Below are 19,881 nucleotides of genomic sequence, written 5' to 3' on the forward strand. Positions count from 1 at the left end.
TATATTAATACATTTTTATAAGTAATGACCAAAATATTTATTAATATTATATTAATTTAGTAACAGTAAAAACAAAAATACTGAAAATGTCGTTTATGAGACGCAATGTAAATAAAGTAGTGATCCGAGTATATCTTCTTATATACTTTCATTTAATTCTGTTATTTATTTGTCCATTGTTTCATTTTCCTTTCTATCCAAACATCTTCTCTTCTGTTATTGCTGCATTTTTTACTCTTTATACTTTTTTATCCATTAAATTTCCGATAAATTCTTTCTTATTATTGTTTCCTAACTGCATTATTTTTCCACTCTTTCTACCCCTTTCTTTTCTCAAAATTTTATTCAAACATCTTGCTTTTTTTACCCAAGAATGCGCTTTGTATAATTCCATGCCATATTGATAAACATGATTATTTCAAATATCGTTTGTAAAAGATTTCTTAAATATCTTGGTTTCTCTTTTATTAGTTAATAACGTGATCGTCCCGAAAGAGATAAAATCGCCGAGTTTAGTTCGGATCGTGTAATGGGAACGAGCGATTTGTAGATTGACGGTCATGAATTCCGACAAATAATTTGCATGGTTTGCGTTACGTTGATTTCTTGCGGCTTCAATGACTTGACAGGAGAGAGCGAGAACTGAATTCTAAAGGATTTAGAAGGGATGATTTATAACACGATTAAAAGAGTATGACAGTTATGATCACAGGCAATTTTCAGGCTTCTAGTCATCGAGAAAGCTTAAACTTATCAAAAATAAAATTATCGATCAATTTTCTTTATGTAGCGTATCTTTTGTTTGATGACATATCGCTGAAAGGGCTTAGCACGCCCAGGCTTCCAACATGATCCGGTTATATCGAGATAATACCTTGAAGGACTAATGATGAAAATAATATTTCATAAAATCAATTAGCGAAAGAAAGAAGGGGAAAGAGAGCGATAATTTAGAAAAAAAATTTCGCTGTACATGATAAAGTTGTTATTGATACTATTGATAAATTGCGCAATATCAACGAAACCGCAAAAATCAACGTGAAGAATGTAATGTAACGATTCATGTGTAGGAATATCATATAGGATTTATATTAGCATATAGATAACGTAATATAAAATATTCACATAATTTCTGAGAAACAATACTCATACTGCATTACGCATTCCACACGATATTCTTCAGAAGCATTCCAACTTATTGCCAGATATAGAGTTATTTCAACTGTCGCGAAATAACAGCATTGATGCGGCAGTATCGTCAAAAAGACAGTGAGTTATGACTCCGAAGAATGTATCCGAAAGTGCATCCTATCCCGCTGAGGCCTGTGAGCAAATGACGTCACCTCTGTTATCGAAAATCAAGTCGCTTCGAAAGCTTTGATGCGGTGCTCGAATCGCTAAACTTAGCTTCGCTCATGACCAACAGTAAAACACAAGATTCCGATATCTGCGCGCAATTGAGAAACTTTGAACCTACGAACTGATCCCGTCGTACCGAGACTTTCTATCGTAAAATAAGAACGCTGGAAAAACTTGGCGCGATAGGTTCGCATCCTTGATATTTACCATAAAACTTTCCGTTCATATTCCCAAAACAGCCGTCGAAAATTTCTTTTCGGCAACTATATCATGCGAAGGTTGAGAAACTTGTCACGTTCGCCTGGCACCTTATTTTCATTCACTCATTTCTTAAATGCTAATATTTTTCTGATCGAGTTATTATTTCCTTGATGCAAATTTTAAATTTTTATTTATATATTACATATGTTTTTGATTAATTATCCAGTTTACATGCGTATATATTTTTTTACGCGCTCACAAATATGACACATAATATTTTTCGGAATTTCGCGACAGTTCGGTCTGTTTTTGATTTATTAAAACTTCATACGAAATTCTTGATTTACAGTGTCATGTTTTCGTAAAACATGACATTTGGAAAAAAAAAAATTATGAAATAACTTCTGGATCGACGGACTTAATTAAACAAATGACGCGGACGAAAACTTTCTTTCCTTGTCATTTCCTTAGATCGGTTCATATATCGGTTTTAAATTTGCACATTGTTTGCCTTAAACTCCGAGCCTGGAATTTCTTATATCGTTCGGTTAACTGCTCTTGTATAGAATGCGGAGGTACGCTTGTCTATTTTCGAATGCATACCGGTCAACCCTGTCCCTTCCAAGTTCATCACGCTTCATTCCTGTGCGCGGCTTACCGCCGGGGAATATCTCAGGCACGTTATTACGTGGACGTTAGCGAGTGCACAAGCAGTTTAATGAACGAAATTAAAACTGCAGCATGCATGGCTCTCGTCAACACGGGGAAATGGAGCGCGTTAAGCGCATTTTAACTACTCGTTGACACTCGTTACCAGAGGGAAGTAACTTCGCAGATTAGCGCGCGCGAAGGAATGTTACTTGCGCGGGGAATCACAGCGTTGAATATTCGTTGAATAAACGTGGGGGACATTGTTTTTATTGGAAAAGTATCGGCTATCCGTCTTAGTTTCCCGATTCATGACGCCGCAAGATGGGAGAATTATACCGAATCATATTACTTGATACTTTGCAAGAACTTCCAGATGCTGTACCTTGTTCTTAATACTTCAAAACTGTCGTTAATGACTTGGAAGTTTGCGCATTTCTTAGCGTGGCTAACGTCGCCTCGAGTTATTAGACGAGGGTGATCCTACTTATACATATATATCGCGCTGAATTGAAGGGCATACTTATTGAGATTTCCCTAAAAACGTTAAGCGATTTGCGTGTAATCGACTGATCGTACAATCGATCGAGCCGACTTCGACGAAAAAATGAAGCGGGGGTGGAAGGGGAAGGAAAAAATCGCAACGCCTCCCAAACGATAAGATGAACAGTCGTCGTGAAAAAGTGAAAAAGTCGCGTCTGTTAGGTACATAGAATTTTTGTGAACTGAAATGTCAGAGCGACGGAAAAGCGGCGATTCGTACAATTTCCGCGCGCGCTGTCACATAACGCAGAAAGGCGGACTGATTAAAAACAGGGCAGCTGTCAAAATGACTCGAAACTTAGAAAAAGTACAATCGGAAATTACTCTGTCGGGTCGATATGTCGCGCCGATAGCAAAAGTTCTGTAGGACCAAATCGAATTTTCTTTAAGGATTGCATTTGTGTAGATATAAATATAAGTTGCAAGAACCGTCTGTATGATTTTAGTCACTGACGTTATATTTAACGATAGTTGACGCAGACATCGTTAAATGCTTAATTTACTGTTCATCCAATATACCACTTATACCTGATCAGACTATATAAAGTCTTATTATGTAAAGTACTTGATTGGAAGTTGTTATATACAGCGCTAGATAGCACGTTTTTGCCTATCTCAGTACATAAAATGGTACACAAAATATTTTAAACTATGTATATCTACACATCAAATCGTTTAAATAACGATGACTATTAACGTTATCGTTGAAGAAAATTCTCGCCGCGAGTTTATGTCGCTGTTGCGATCACCTCGATTGACACTACGTGATACGGGGAATATGCTTTAGCGCGCCCCGAGAGTTCCTCTTTTTTTTTTTTTTGCAAACCGCTCGCAGGGATCAATATGCGATGTGTCGACTGTATGTAGTGGGTATTACGACGATGCGATGTTCGTGTATCCAAGCTAAGCGAGAGAGAACGGGGTAGAAGGCACATATACCGGCAAATCGGTTTCGAAGTTTGCGACTGTCAACTGTTGTTTCTGTTTGTGATGTAACTTTGTCACAGAGAAAATCAATTAATTCGTGACCCCGTCGGAATCACTTTCCCGTTTCATCGTCGCATACAAATAAATCTTACGACGATCGACAGGCGATATATCGGCGCGCATGATTGATCAAGTATCCTCTAATAACGGAAAGTAGCGCAACCGCGATTATAACCCGATAAATTAACACTGCAACCGACTATCGTGACACGAATGTCAAGCCTCCCCTCTGATCGATTTTCTGACTCCATAAAGCTCATGTAATAATCGTCAATTTGTATTACACGCGCGGGCGAGCTGGACATCACGGTTATTTTCGTCATTCATCACCACTATTGACTTGACAAAAAAAAGTATTGACGAATGTTTTAACTTTCGAAAAGCATGACATGACATAAAAGATATCACACTGTGTAAAACATTATTTATAATATGTACATTTTTATATCAATGCATCTCAATAGAAATGCATACAAATTGACAAATTTCAATGTTTACACAAAATGGACGAATTTCAATCAGCGAACGTTACAATACAAAATTACAAAATTTTGAAATATTTAGATTCTTTAGATATTTAAATATTTTGAACTAAACGCTTTAAATTTTAATTTTTTTTTAGTACTTCGAATATTCAAATTCTCCTTGGGAATCTTCTTGGATATTTGAATTAATCCGAAATCATTTGAATAGTTTAAATTGTTTCTAAATATTCACAGTTACTTATGCGATTTTTTTATTGCAATTCTTTTTTGTGGTCGAACAATTCTTCGCTATTTCAATATCGTATCCTTGAGGCTGATACAAAATCTCGCAGCTGTTGAACTGTCATCGTGCACCGCTTTGTTCTTCGATCCTGTTTCTTGCCTAGAGCCGAGTGGTCTTTGTAACGTGCGAAATTCTTCGAATAATCGCATGCTTTAAATCTCTACTCACAAAGAGCAGAATGCTAAGAATACGTATATCCTAGCTCGCAAAGTGTAAGCTTCCGGCATCTTTGACAGAAATATCGAGTCTGTCTTTTATTGACGATATACTGGCCATTCAAAGTTACTTCTAGGTCACGAATTTGTCGAGCAAATAAAAAGAATCTCGGCTTTTAATATTACTGACACATGTCGGAATTAATTAAAACCAATAATATTTAGAGAAACTTATACGAGAAATATTTAAGTGTTGCATCAGCAAAAACACCGCAAACAATTGTTTTTTTCTGTGAAACTATGACTGTTGACTATGGATAAAGTTGAATATTCCTATATGAAAATAAAAAAGTATAATAATATTAAAATATTACAATATTTGGACTAAAATTTACAACAGCAATATCTCGTTTTTATTTTTATTAAAAAAATACAGGCTACAATAACAATTTATTTTCACAATATATATGTGTATGTATATACATGTGTGTATACATATACATCTAATAAAACAGTGAACTATATTAATCAAGATTATCTTCTGTTGTCAATAAAATTCCAAGCGCTTTTCTTTCGACAGCAAGATTCATATTTATAATCATGTTTCTGCTGAGAAAGTCCGCTAAAATCAGTTTTGAAACATAATACACTTTAATAAATCTTCGAATCTTGAATATCAACTGGATATTTATGTCATACTTGCAATCGCAATTCAATTCAGAAACTGAGATAAAGTTTATCTCGAGATACAGACTAAATTTTATGTCTCACAATTCAATAACTGAGTTTTGAAAGTTTACGCATACATATAATAATTGCTTTTTAATTTTATTTAATTTTTCGGAAAGTGATTTGAGAAACGAACGATTATTCACACAAAAAAACTTTATCTCCAGTGCAAGAATAAATTTTCAAAGTCTAAAAATTAAGAAATATAAAATGGTTTTTATTATGGCATTTTTGTACAATAATAAAATATTTAATGACAATTTTTACATTGGTTTAATAAAGTAGCAAAGTACACTTGTTTGAAATTAATTTTTCTCAAGTCCAAACAGCTTAATACAAATATGTTGGTAATATTAAATTTAATATTCATATAAGGAATATATCTTCATTTTGATCGATAAAGTATTTATAAAAATTACTTTATTATTATTCTTTCTTGATATTTTACATCTTCACATTTTAAATTAGTTAAATGACGTGATTTTAAAAGGTTACAGTAGAAATAAGTCGCAATATTTTTTAAAGTAATTTAACTTAATTTTCTCAATTTATTTCAAATTATATATATAATTTTTGATTTATTAAGATAATAAAATTTCTCTCTCTTTAATAAAAATCTGATAGTAATGATACTATATTAATTTATACGAATAATTTTTCAATTAAAACAAAAATAAATGTCTCCTTCAAGTAATAAACCCAATTTTTTAACTAAAAGAGAAGAAGTAAATAATTTGAATGTAACTATTAAAATATTGTTATTAGAAATAAATTGAAACTAATTTTTTCATCAATTGAGACTCAACCTTGAGTGACGCTAATGAATCCACAAAGTAAAGAACAATAATAGCTCCAAATTATTTTAAAATATAAACGAAATATTCAATGTACGTTTTATTTACAATACTTGAACTATTTTGTGAAAAGATCTGACTAGCGTTCTGGCGTTGGTGTTTGTTTTTGTGGCGCACTACCGCATATACAAGACCAAACGAACCATGTTCATGCGGTGAGACTCGAGTCAGCAGATTCACGTCCTCGCATTACGAATTGAAACGCGACAAGTACCACAAGATAAAAGTGATCGTTTCTTTCAATTTACTACTGTTCTTATTAATTCTCACGATTGACAATTCATACACATTGCGGTGTTGTGCGATGATACTTTCTTTGTTACATATATTCGTCAGAATATAGTGAAATACATGTTGTGCGATTAACGTCGGGAGTGATGTGCAAAGTGTACACGCGATTGTCCTAATAATCAGTTCGCGCGCAATCATAATTAACAACGCAAGTGAGTCTTATGTGAATACAACGATGAAATTTGAGAGACGGAGGAGGTCTGGAAAACATCGGATGAAGACGGAGCAACTATGCGGTGAGTAAATTATATTTTATCATTTTATTTGTTACTTGTAAAATTAACCAATTATTATCTATGTATGGCAAATATTTATTCTTAAATATTAATTATTCTGTATCACGCTGCTAAAGTTCATATTTATATTTCTATTTTATAGTTCAATGCAGTTTCAACATAATCATAACTCCGTCGCTGCGCATCGGTGAGTAATGTGTATATTTTTATTCGATTAAGATATGTATGATAGTTATTTCAAATATTTTATATTTATATATGTATGTATGTATTAAATTAAAAAACTATAAAAATAAATTTAATTTAATTTAATTTAAAAATTAATACATCATATTATAGATATCCATTATCTTAGAATGAATGGGCCTAAGATAGGTTTAATCAAATTTTTAATCATACAACTGTTTTTATATAAACCATTTATCTAAATTATCTGAATATAGTATATTGTAGTATATTGAATTATGAAGATTGGAAGATATTTTTACGTAATCTTCAATATTACTTTATATCAAATAAATTATCTATAAAATACAATAAGGAAAAATTGTTAATTTAGTTATTTTGTATTTTTTCCTGTTCAAATATTTTCTACATTGGAAAGCTACGTTTTATTTTTTATATTTTTTAAATATACTCAGGATGAAATATTATATATGTAAAATATTAAAAAAGGAATATGTAGAGATTTTTTTTATTTCACATATATAAATAAAAAAGAAGCAAACAATTTGACTATAAAATAAACACTACATTATACTCTATAAAATAATTTCAACTAATCTTTATTAAAACATAAAGATAATAAATAAATTCTTATAATTAAAAAATGATCAGTTTTTACTTTACTTTTTCGTAACATATTTATTCTTATTTATTGATAATTTAACCTTATATTATTCGAAAACAATTTAATTGTTTAATGTTTAATTATTTGAGATAAGAATTTTGTAATATTACAAAATGTTTCACAACAATAATTATACAATACCAGATTTATGTGAATAATCCTTCTGCTTCTCATAATCATTTGAATTTCACAGTTAATTTCTAATCAAATTATGTCTATTGAACTATCAGTTAGGGGATATAAAATTTTATTTGGAATGTTTCACCCAATTTTACATTTTTGATATAAAATGCTATAATTACGAATATAAAGCCAAGTCACATAATAATGTAATGAAGCGGAATGTGAAGATTAATCTATTATGGATTTTTCTATATCCTCTAACATAGAATTTGTTATCGACCGTGTCATCAGCAGGAACTGTGTTCATTCATCTTGTTCATTCGGTGTCGCTAATTGATACGTTTAATCCTCTTACGCGTTTCCTTTTTCTCGATTTGTGGATCTGACGCTGGAGTAATTCTTCGGTCGGAAATATTTCTACATAATCTTTCCTGCGCTGATTCAGCCTTGACCGCTTTCCTTTGGTAGGAGTCATCAAAAATTTATTTAATGTCGACTGGCAATTTGTAAGGAATCATTACGTTTAATAATGCGTACGCTTTTAATTCTCTTATGTTAATTTCTCACTCGAAATTATGATACAAGAATAAATTGTAAAATTAAAATAAATAAGATAATTAAGAATAAATAATTCTTGGTATTAATATCTCTTAATTTAAAACATTACTAGTTTTCGCATTATAAGTAACTAAAATGAAGGACTTTTCGCAAGCTTCTTAAGCTTGCAATAAAACAGAGAGAAGAGAGAGAACCTTTTCTTCTTTACTCTACTTTTTCAGAATTTTAATTTAATTACTATTTAGTGTCATTAACCCGTTAAAAAGTTACAGACTGAAAATTTGGACAAAATTTCTTCAGTGACAAAATTCACTTTATATTTTCCAAAGAAAGTAAATTACATTTCAGTTTGTTTCGGTTGCATTTAATTCAGTTGATTTTTATAAATAACAGTTTAATTCGAAATCTCACTCAAATCCACTTTTTAATCTAATTGTTTCGTAAAATGTCTCTTCGTTTTCGTTAACAGACACAATATTACATCGTACAAAATGCCGTTTATACTTTACGATGTGCATGGCGCGAGACGGCTTTGCGTTTCTCGATATGTACGACTTGTTCGGGATTTGACAGCTGGAAAGTTACGAACAGACGTCGCCCGAACTCCCGCAGTCGTCGCACGACACGTGAACGTGCGCCGCTGATGTACTATGACTTAGAGCCCTGCGGCATGTAGGGAATCAGGAAGATATCGAGACAGGGCACGCAATCGTACGTTATCGCTATCCCCCGTAATCCCCGTCTACGCCGTGAATTTAACGAGGGTGCATTAGGGTGCCGCTTGTCGGTTAGCAGAAACACACGTACGGTCTCGCCTGCGCGAACCCGGCTCGCGACAGTCAGAGTCCGCATGGCAATAAAGATACTGACGATGTTAAAGGGCGGTAAGTGGTAGCCACAGTTTTGGTATCTAAGATAACAAGATAGGAACGGCGGAGGTGTATGGTAGGCGTTACGGAGAGTCGACTAGGGAGCAATCAATAACTGACCCATATTGTAGTCCTCGTTTTCCTCTCTCCCTTTCTCTTCTATCTATACTGTCTCTCCTTCGCCACCCCACGGGCGAACTATCTTTCTCTGTCTACCTGCTCTCCGTCCCTTCCTTATTTTAACTCTTATGCGCTTTCTCGTCCTTCGCTCATGATTTCCCCTTTCTATCAATTCCTCTTATCAATGCTTGCTCAACAATTTGTTTGCGACAACTGCCGATCTGTCTTTGTTCTTTACAAACTGGTGCTGATATATTTCTTCATTTGCGATACGCAAATTAATTTTTATTTAAAGTTTATCATTTAAATCGTATCGACGTGTATACTTTTAACAAATAGAGAAAAGGCCGAATACGAGGGTGAAATTTTACTACAAAACTCATTCGAGGAATAAAAAAGGGAGTATTTTTTTCATAGGTAAAATTATTAACTACAACTTTTAAATTTCAACATGAAATGTAGCAACTAACAAATAGATATTAAATGGACAAAATATTTCAAATTGCCGTCCGGATTATACACCGTCATCTGCTTATACCTTCAAAGCTTAATTCGCTAAAAAGACTTTTTATAGTTCAAAACTGACATTGCTCTGTTATTTTTATTATAGAAAAATCTATTCCCGTAATATTTATCCTGAAAATATCATCTGTGCATTTCTCCGGTGTACTCCGTATTTTCCTGTAAACTCGAGTCTCAGGTAATGGCTTAATGCGCTCGCTTTGCGCGCTGCATTTAACGCAGAATTATAAGTGCATTATGACGCGAGAGTGAGCGTCGCGAGGATATTTATAATCACTTCCCGCGTCTCTTTTTGCGCGAGCCCGTAATCCCGCGTGCTCTTTTTGCGAATACGGGCTTATTGTATAGCCATCCGTAGCCGCTTTTCATTCGAAAAGCAAAAGATTCGTCCGCGTATCGCGCTTAATCCGATCAGATTTCTCCGCCGTCGTGATTTATGCTCGCTTCCGTTAGACCGTCAGCGATACGCGTTTTTACGCGAGATCACCTCGCGACAATCTAAAAATCACTCTGTGGCCTATTAACCTTTAGACATATATGCGCGAATTTTCTTGAAAAATGGTGCGCCGTCTTTCTTGACCCGAGATATGACACTATCTTGGAAACATAATGATTTCCGGGCTTCTACAGAAATATTAATAAATATATTAATAAAGTTAAGTGTCCTGCATTCAACGTGAAAAAAATTTTGTTACGTAAGAAAAAATACGTTTTTTTTCTTGCTCAAAATGTATCATTGGTATTCTTTTTACACTCGTCTTTTCGCTATTTTTGATTTCATTTATATCTGGATTAATTTTTGAGAACTTTTTTGTGCGTCAATTAAGAAAATTTTCAAATTTATAATGCTGAGCATCCGATTTGCATAGTAATCATTTTCTTAAAATATCTTGAATTATTTTATATAATTGGAGAAATCGTTCCATGTACAGGACATATACACACAATGGTAGTAACTGTGTTATTTTATTTCCATAAGTACATCTTACTCTACTTCTTTTATCTTATCTTCTTGATATGTCGTAAAAATGTGTGCCAAGCGAGTGAAGGAAGTGAAAAAGGAAGATCATTAAAACAGCTTTCTCCTTGAAAATTAATGATTCTCTTTCTCGAAAGCACCTACATCACGCATATAGAATTCTAAAATTTCCCGTCCTGTCCCGGTTTTTACGATTTTCTAGAGCGGTAGTAACTCCAGGATACACACTATCTCGCGGCGCATTATATCGCTCGACATGTATTCGATACTGAACGATTCGATCAGCATGTATCCGCGCTGTCAGGGCAACTATACGTGCCACGGAGAATCCTATCGGACGAAGAATAATTATAATAACTGTTCAATCATATCGAGCGAATGCCTCCTCTCTACCTTACCTCTATCTCTCTTCCCTTTTCCGACAGCAGCTTCAAATCAGTGATCCAGATCTTTCCGACCATGAGTTATCCGGGTCTTGTAAATAGGCGATTGAAGGCGTTTTTCGAGTAGGCCTGAAAATGGGTGTCACCGCGTATAGTGTTAAGATAGGGGGAGGAAAGTCTGAAGGAGTCTGAGAGGCATCGCCAGTGTGAGGAGGACGCGCCAGGGGATGAACGGAAGAAGTGCTTAGAGAATGGCAGCGACTCGTATCTTCGCAATCTCTGTCGAGGTTCGCATCTTGCAGCCCTTGAGGGCTCTACAATATCTAATATCACGCTTTAAATCGCATGTTCGAGATCGCGTGGTTCTGGTTACGTCGATATCAAGTCGTAAGCAACTTTTGTCCATTGCCTATATGAAATTCGTTACGAGCAAAGGACTCACTTATCGAGGCGAAAATCTTACACGAAATATTGAAAGCTGAGAGAAGAAAGAGAATTAGCAAGAGTAAACAAATTAAGAATTCAATAGAAACGTATAATATCTAGTTTTTTTCCTTCTATCTTTCTAAGATTAAAAATATACAAAACTCTTCTGAAATCAAGAATTACATGACGGTTGTCATATTGGGAGAAAAAAGTAAGTTTCCTCATTTATTTATAAATCCCAAATAATACAAGATAAAAGTAATGTAATGCGTAATAAAATAAGGGGATTATATTTCTTGTTATTATATCTTTTAAGAGCGATCTCTTTATCTTAAATATTAAAACTTCTTTTTTTTGTATTAACATTTCTGCATTATTTTTAAATTGAGAAATACTTGAGTTTCGAATATTCCACTTGGTAATAATTCACATCGGTATTATTATTAATGCCGTTTAATACAATGCGGCGATCATATTGAAGCTCACTGATTATTATATTATTGTGTTGGTAGGGATTGGACTATTGTTGGGACTGCCAGGCGATCACCATCGCAGACCTATGAACAATAGGGTACATTAACTCTTCTCTTATTTTTTGCCTTCATATTTTATTCCTTACGCTCGAATTTTTCTCTTCTCTACTTCTACTATTACTACTTCTTTATATTCTCTTAGCGGATCATTTGATACATATCAATTTGCCATTGTCACCACACTTGTCTCGTTCTCTTTCTCTTTACTTCTATCTTTTTCTAAAAGTAAAATATAGCCTCTTGAGTCTTATATCATAAGTCACGCATGCTTTGACATTTCTTGTCTTCCATTTTTTCTGCCTACTGTCATCGATCTTTTCGACTTCACCAACTTTTTTCCTGCGACATTACACGGAAAATAGTGCATCAGACTGGTAGCGTATGAGTTTTATGAGACGCATCTCGTGTTTTAATTTTCTCTCCCGTAATATGCATGCGCAGAGGAAGTAATGGTCACTATTGATCAATAAGATCTTTTCAATCATTGTAACTCTTATTTATTATTATTTTTTAAATAATATTATTCGTGAATAATTCGTGTGTATGTGTGCGAGTATGTGCAAAATTGCGAAGGTAAGTTTCACAACGATTAGTGTTTGTGTGGCTTCTAGCTTTTGAAACATTTTTCTCTATTGCCTCTATTCAATCTGCAATTCTGCGGTTAAGAAATTCGATAACATCGAAGATAGGTGCTTCACAGTAAAAACATTTTTGCGTGCGCAAACGATTCTTCAGGTTGCTGGCTGAAATGTTCTTGGTAATTATCGACTAGGTAGTAATCGGTTATTCTAAAAAAAATAAGTACGCGTGGTGTATGACGAAAGCAACTCAGGCAAACGTGTAATTTATGTCGGCACGCCGTCTGAATGAAAAATTAAAGTACTTAGACAGTTGTGATGCTCTCAAGATTTATATCCGAACTTGCATTTGCATATTAATGCGGGTAAAAGCACTGTACTTAACTCGAGCCACTATTAGTGCACTCTCAGCAATACAATATCTTTCCACGGCAAACAGTATATTTTCGCTCAATGTACGTGAGGCGTATTACTGTTAATCCTAAAGAACGATAATAATAGTTATGACAAACGATAGTAACCAAAATTTATGAACTTTTTTTTATCTTATATTGCTTCTCATTAGATAAAAATAAATTTTTGAATTTTGTTTTTCCTTATATAATATTTTCACAGAGAGAGAAACATGCTCGTTCTATTTTACAATATTCATAGGAATTACAAAAAAATTTTTATTTCTCTCTCGAAAAAGTTTTTACTTTAAATTGAGAAATTTTTTAGTAAATGACATTTCAATTTGGAACAAAATTGGTCGAGATTTGATCAAAATTACACGTAATATGTATTTAAAAAATCACGCTTTTAAAAAATTTATCTGTGTTCGTGAGAGTTAAGATAAAGTTCGAAGAATCGTGGCACGTATCCCCTGTTAATCTCGCGATTAAAATTTTGCAATATACCATCCAAGTATTCTCGCGTGCAGTGACTTTAAAACCGACACTGATACAACATTAAATAAAATCACTGCTAGTTAACGAAATATGGGAGCACGTCCTGATTTGACGGATAATGTATAACAGTCATTATAATCCAGATAACTGGGCTACGAGTTGTCATCATGCAGTCATTTCTTACCTTCTTACTCGTTATTGCCTTCCGCGACATTTCCTTCTCATCGGGGAGTTGAGAAAAATCCGTCCTATTCAGAAACTCTCATCTTATGAACCACCCGATCATTACGTCAGCACAAGGAAGAATAAACGAGTCACTTACCGCTCCTGCAATCTTCTGTATCTTCACCCTGCTATTTGATTTTGAGTTATTTAACTTGCATATTCATCTCGTCTAGATTTGTGTTGTAAGAATACTCCTCGATTAGGCAGATTTTATTGCATTTATTTTATAGGAAATTCTAACCGAGGCACGTGGATAAGATATAATAATATAATACGTTCGTATGATAATAATAGTAATAATAATAATAATAATATTATTATTATTATTATTATTTTACGATTGTTTCATTTATTTATTCATTAAAAACGCGCAAGCTAATTAGAAAATATAGATGTACGACAAAATTAAATAGCCAATAATGGAGGAAAAATTTTCAATGAGATTTTGGATTATTACACTGAGAAAAAAAGTAATTGATTCAACAAAACGTTTAGTTGCGGGCTGCCAACAAAAGATATACTTAAAATAATGATATTTGCTGTTAATGCAAGTGCAATAACGTTGATTGGACTATGTATTTATTTAGTAATACCATATATTGTTGTATTAAATATATCTTTTGTTGGCAGCCCGCAACTAAAAAATGTTGTTGAACCAATTACTTTTTTTTCTCAGTGTATGAATTTAATAAGACAATATATCATTTACTTCATTCCTAGTGAATCTTGTTGTGAATATTGATGTCTCATCACACATTCATACAAATTTTGATATTAATAAAATTATAAAAGAAATTGCATGTTTAAAATAAATATTCACGAATTAATTTCTTATTAATTAGATGTAAAAAAATAATTCCACTTCTATCATTTTTTAAATATGATTTTTACTCTTTTTTCGCAATTTTACTTATTCAGCGATCATGTTCATGAATTTCAACTGTGATATATTTAAAAAGTATTTTTAGCTTTGAAACATTTTATCGTGTACAGTAATATTTCTGCATGAAAATTAGGTCTTTTATCTCAGTTGAAACGCGTTTCAGATAACATGAATGTTATTTACAAATTTACGAATACCAACCTAGTATCCCGTATATTTGGGTACTATGCAAATGTATAATCATATTACCTAATAATAAAAGTTTTGTAATTGTTCCAAAAAGAAATCGTCGAAAAAGCAGTACTTTTTCTTTTTTTATACCGTAATTTTCTTCATCTGTGTTGATTAATATAATATATAATAAATAACAAATGTTTGTCAAACAATGATCTCTATGAAATTCAAATGTATATTGGGGTTAAAAAAATACATCTGTGTATTCTTACGTTTCTCAGTTTCAATCAATATACGAGTATAGCAGTTGTGCTATCTTTATTTATACGGAAATGCATATAAAACTTGTCATCAATGTGTTCCTCTTTGTGCGAACAGATCGTGATGGCCGGTGGCAATCTGTGCATTTGTTCTCCGTTAAGGGTCGAGAACAAGGCCGACTCGACCGTATTCTTCCTATCGTACAATAGTGATAATTAGCTTCATTGCAACCTCATCAAGTTAAAATCAGGCGTGTACTCATGATACTTTCGACGATCCTGTTCATAACTCGAGGTAAACAATATTCGACAAACGAAGCTAATTTTAATAGCAGACTGAAATATTAGCGAATATCCGATGACTCGATACGCGAATATTTATTTTAAACACGCTGATCCTTTTATAACTTTTATTAATCTCAAGATGGAAATATTAACAGTAAAAAGACGTCAATGCACAATAATATTTGATAAAGTCAATCAAAGAAAAGAAATAAACTGCTTATTAAATATATATACAAATATGTAAATAACATAGGAAAAATCTTAAGTACTGGTAATAAATATTTTTTAAATTTTACTAACTTATCCTTTTATTATTGACTATTCAATTTGCGTCGAACATTTATACATATTTTGTTTAACTTACGCGATATAAATAGCGTAGCAAAATAAAAAAGTAAAAATAGCAGATATAATATTTTTAATAAAATTTTAAAAACAGATAAACACAAATATTTTGCTTTCCAATGATTTTATTACGTTCAATGAAAAAAATTAACATATTATCATGCATAATACGTTATACATTAATGACAATTAATATAATGAGCGCGAAAATTATCTGGTTGCATATTTTACAAGCTCTTTTACCCAATGCTAATTTAATGACGTTATCTCGGGACGTGATATCAAGTTATTTTCAGCGAGTTAGAGAAAAATGGAAACACTTGCGGAAAAAACACTTCTAAAAAAATTGAAAGCCTTCACGATTAAACACGGCGTATGAGCAGCCTAGAGGAGTGTTGCCTCATTATGGTGCACTCACATTAGAGTTGCACCTATTTCGCAGCGACAGATTTTCCACATAATGATGCTAATATAATTTTACGCATGATGAGGTAGATAGAATTCTCGGACATACCACGGAAATTCCTCGGGAAATCGATTTGTTGAATTATATTATTATTCATGATAATCAAATCAAATTGTGAGTATTTGAGCATTGACTTTCATTAGTCGTGAACTGATTTCGAAAAATTTTATATTGAAATATAAGGAAAATTGTATTTTTTTAAAATTGCATATTGAATTGATAATAATCACATTTATATTGAAGATATTAATTTGTAGAAAATTTATTAACTTGAGAAAGGTCGCCAATATCGACTCTTAAAGCGACACTCTTTTGTTTCTCAGAACTTTGTACTGTTAATACTAATAAAAATATAATCTACTTTAATAATTTAAAAAATAAATATTCTTATATTTGTTTTGTGTCTAAAATAAGAGCTACTAAAAATGGCTCTAACCTAATCTAATTTTTATATAGTCGTGCTTGCGGAACAGTATAAGATATTTATGTAACCGATGAAAAATATTTTGCGAAGCGAAAGGCTTTTTCACTATATTAACTATATTATAAAATATATCACTATATTAACTTGAAAATATTTTGAACAAATAATTTATGTACTCATGTAAAGAAAAAAAAGCAAAATGCACCAGCCATACCAATTTTGGGGTTTAATTTCTCAGACACTCATTTATTGTTTCATTTGTGTTATAAAAGCATCCATTATTTAAAAAGTATAACACAGTATTATAATCTGATAAAAGACACTTTTTAGTTTATATTTATGTTTCCAAAATTTTACTCTTTTTGCTTTTGTTTAATGCTATTCAAAAACAAAGTGACACGTTAGTATTAGTGATTTTCCTTTATGTATAATAGAAGTGTATTCCTCTGTTGCCTTCCATTTCTCTCGTACGTATAAATTTCCAATAATTATTGTCGCGTTAAATTAAATTACGACAACGTGTTAATTTCAATATTATCTGTCATCCGTGAATATTCTGACAATTATGTGTCTCGATGATCGTTTGACAAAGCCTCCCCCCTCAAGCATCCAATTTCTCGTGTGTGTTACTTTTAAAACCTCTCAAGTATCATTAATCTCATCAAATCAACTGTACGAAAAGCACTTGGACCGGAATATTTTTCAAGATAACAATTATCGAGCTCTGTGTCGGCACAAAAGAACGCGAGATCGAACCTGTCCTAATTGTGGATTCACCCTTAACGTTCGAGTTGATTGTTGGCGATGGTAGCGGCGGACGGGCAGGGAGGAGGACAATGGAAATTGCGAGCTTGAAGCAACGGCGGTGTAAAGACACTTCTTTTGCTCCTTTCGCCTTTAAATTGCTCGCGGTGCGCTCGACCGGTCGTGTGCACGAGATAATCGGGATGGTCCCTTCGTGCCGCGGTATGAAGGCCCTCTCGTCAACTCTCCCTTTCTCTCTTTCTCCCGGAGTCAGTCGATGTGTGCACGAGCCGCGCTATTCACGTAGACAGATGCAACATCCGGATGTACGCACATGCACCTGCACATGCATATCGCACATGCGGCTCGGGCGCTTGTCGACGATGTCGAGTCGCTCGACATGTTTTCGATGAACGTACGAGAGACGCGTCTATCAACCAGGGGTTAACTGTATTACACTCATGCGTATCTGGAGCATAGAACGTTGCGATCAATGAAGCGACACTCGTTGGGATACGAATAGGAAAAGAGATGTAATTACGACGTTGCAATTTGGTAATCGCAATCGGAAGAGTTTCTCTGTAATATCGAAAAACGTGAAATGAATGGGATAGATAATAGTTTCATACACGATGCCGTATCGTAAATCAGATTCATCCAAGGATGTACAGGAAACATATGAAATAAACGAATTATGCACTTCCGCTTTTTACTTTTCAACCTCGCTCTTGCAGAATCTTCTCTCGTTACATCCTCCCATGTGTCCATTTCACAAAGCGCTTTTTAAAAAACGTAATATTTCAACCTAAATCCATTTCTCTCGGAATATTATACTGGTATTCATATACTCGTTTATTCTCTTCACGCGTGCAAGCTTTTTAATTGCAAAACCGCGTAACCGCGAAATGCTGAGTTGATTGCAAAAAATTCGCAATTTTCTACTAAAAGTTTATTATTCGCACTCTCTGTTTATCAATTCGTACGTAACAATTATATCTTGAACACGTAAAAATCAACTGATAAAAATTAATAAACTTGATTATAATCGTTAGATTTTATCGTACCTACGTATATATAATAACAGTGCTTAAATTTTTTTAAATCTAGACATATTAAAAAATGTTAGATAATTTTTTAACACTAAAAGGAATTATAATCTCACAATCCATTCTTTAATCTGTATACGATACATTATACGTATAAAATGTGAAATTTTTGAAATATCTATATAAATGCAAGATATTATGTCCAAACAATATTCACAGATTACATTTCAATATCGCTCGCGGTGATCGTAAATTAAAATTACCATTAAAATCAGTCGGTGATGAATAAATTCACCAATCATTGTTATTGTAATTTTACAGAAATAATATAAATATATATTTATCTGAATATTCATGATGATAAAACATCAAGCAAGCTATTTCATGTATTGCTTATAACAAAGAAAAATGTATATCATTTTCATCCTTACGGAAAATAAATAAAAATCAATTCGTTTTTTATTGTAAAAATAAATTATGAAAAAAATGTCGATCGCTTTACAAGTTGCAGACGACGTATAAATTTATTTCATTATTTGGATTAAGAAAACATAATCGTGCTATACAAATTTCATAGCAGTTGCAGATTAATCACACCATTGAGAACATAATGTTTCACTACACGAGGCCAGTAATGTTTAACATAATATCAATAGACACGTATTCAGTTTATCGGTGGTTACATAGCTACGTGATGCGGTAGCAACGATGTGAGCTGGGTTAACTGTATAATACTTGATTATGTAAACGAGATATTTCCCAGTGGAAAGTAACATTTGGATTAGTTATCGTGAAGGAGTATCAAACGGAAATATGTCTTTCGCTATTTTCACCGTGATTCCCAACGGGAGCGAACGGGCAACAAATGTATTCCCCAGCATCGATTCTAAAAAAATCTGTCCTATTTTTTTGTCGACCTCAGGCTTTCCATCGCTAAAAATCTGCGGCTGATTTCTTCATGAAGTTATTTTGCACAGTTTGCAGACCGCATCATGCGATGTTATATGTAGCGTAAAAGATTCCGCAATGACTGCATTGCACGAGCGGGCACGCAAGGATCAGCACATCCGAAAGCTTTCTGTCCTCTTTTACTTTATACCTCTATATATTTGCATATATACATTTGCATATATATTCTCTTTTATTCGGCTTATTATTGCTTTAAAAAAGTACTTAAATTACCGTAATAAATAATTATGGAAGGTAAATTTTTTTCACGAAAGTAATTTACAAAAGTGAATTTGTATGTATAAATGAAGAAAGTTTTAATCATTATAGCCGCGATCGATAGATTAGGTCTTCAAATAGATTTCATTAAAAATTTGGTAAAAATCTTCAAACTTTTATCGTAATGTAGAAACGATTCACGAGAAATGCAAATGCTTCTTATAATGAATACTCAGTGCCGAAAGTCTTACGTTGTTTTC

The 19,881-nt window shown here is 33.1% G+C and overlaps 1 protein-coding gene across 10 annotated transcripts in view; it reads left to right on the plus strand.

The window, feature by feature from the left end:
• The window catches only part of LOC105841127 (potassium/sodium hyperpolarization-activated cyclic nucleotide-gated channel 3), a 130,043-nt gene that overhangs the window by 11,197 nt on the left and 98,965 nt on the right, over window positions 1–19,881 (plus strand). The window lies entirely within an intron of this gene.

Source organism: Monomorium pharaonis, chromosome 1, assembly GCF_013373865.1.
Source record: "Monomorium pharaonis isolate MP-MQ-018 chromosome 1, ASM1337386v2, whole genome shotgun sequence".
Taxonomy (NCBI): Eukaryota; Metazoa; Arthropoda; class Insecta; order Hymenoptera; family Formicidae; genus Monomorium; species Monomorium pharaonis.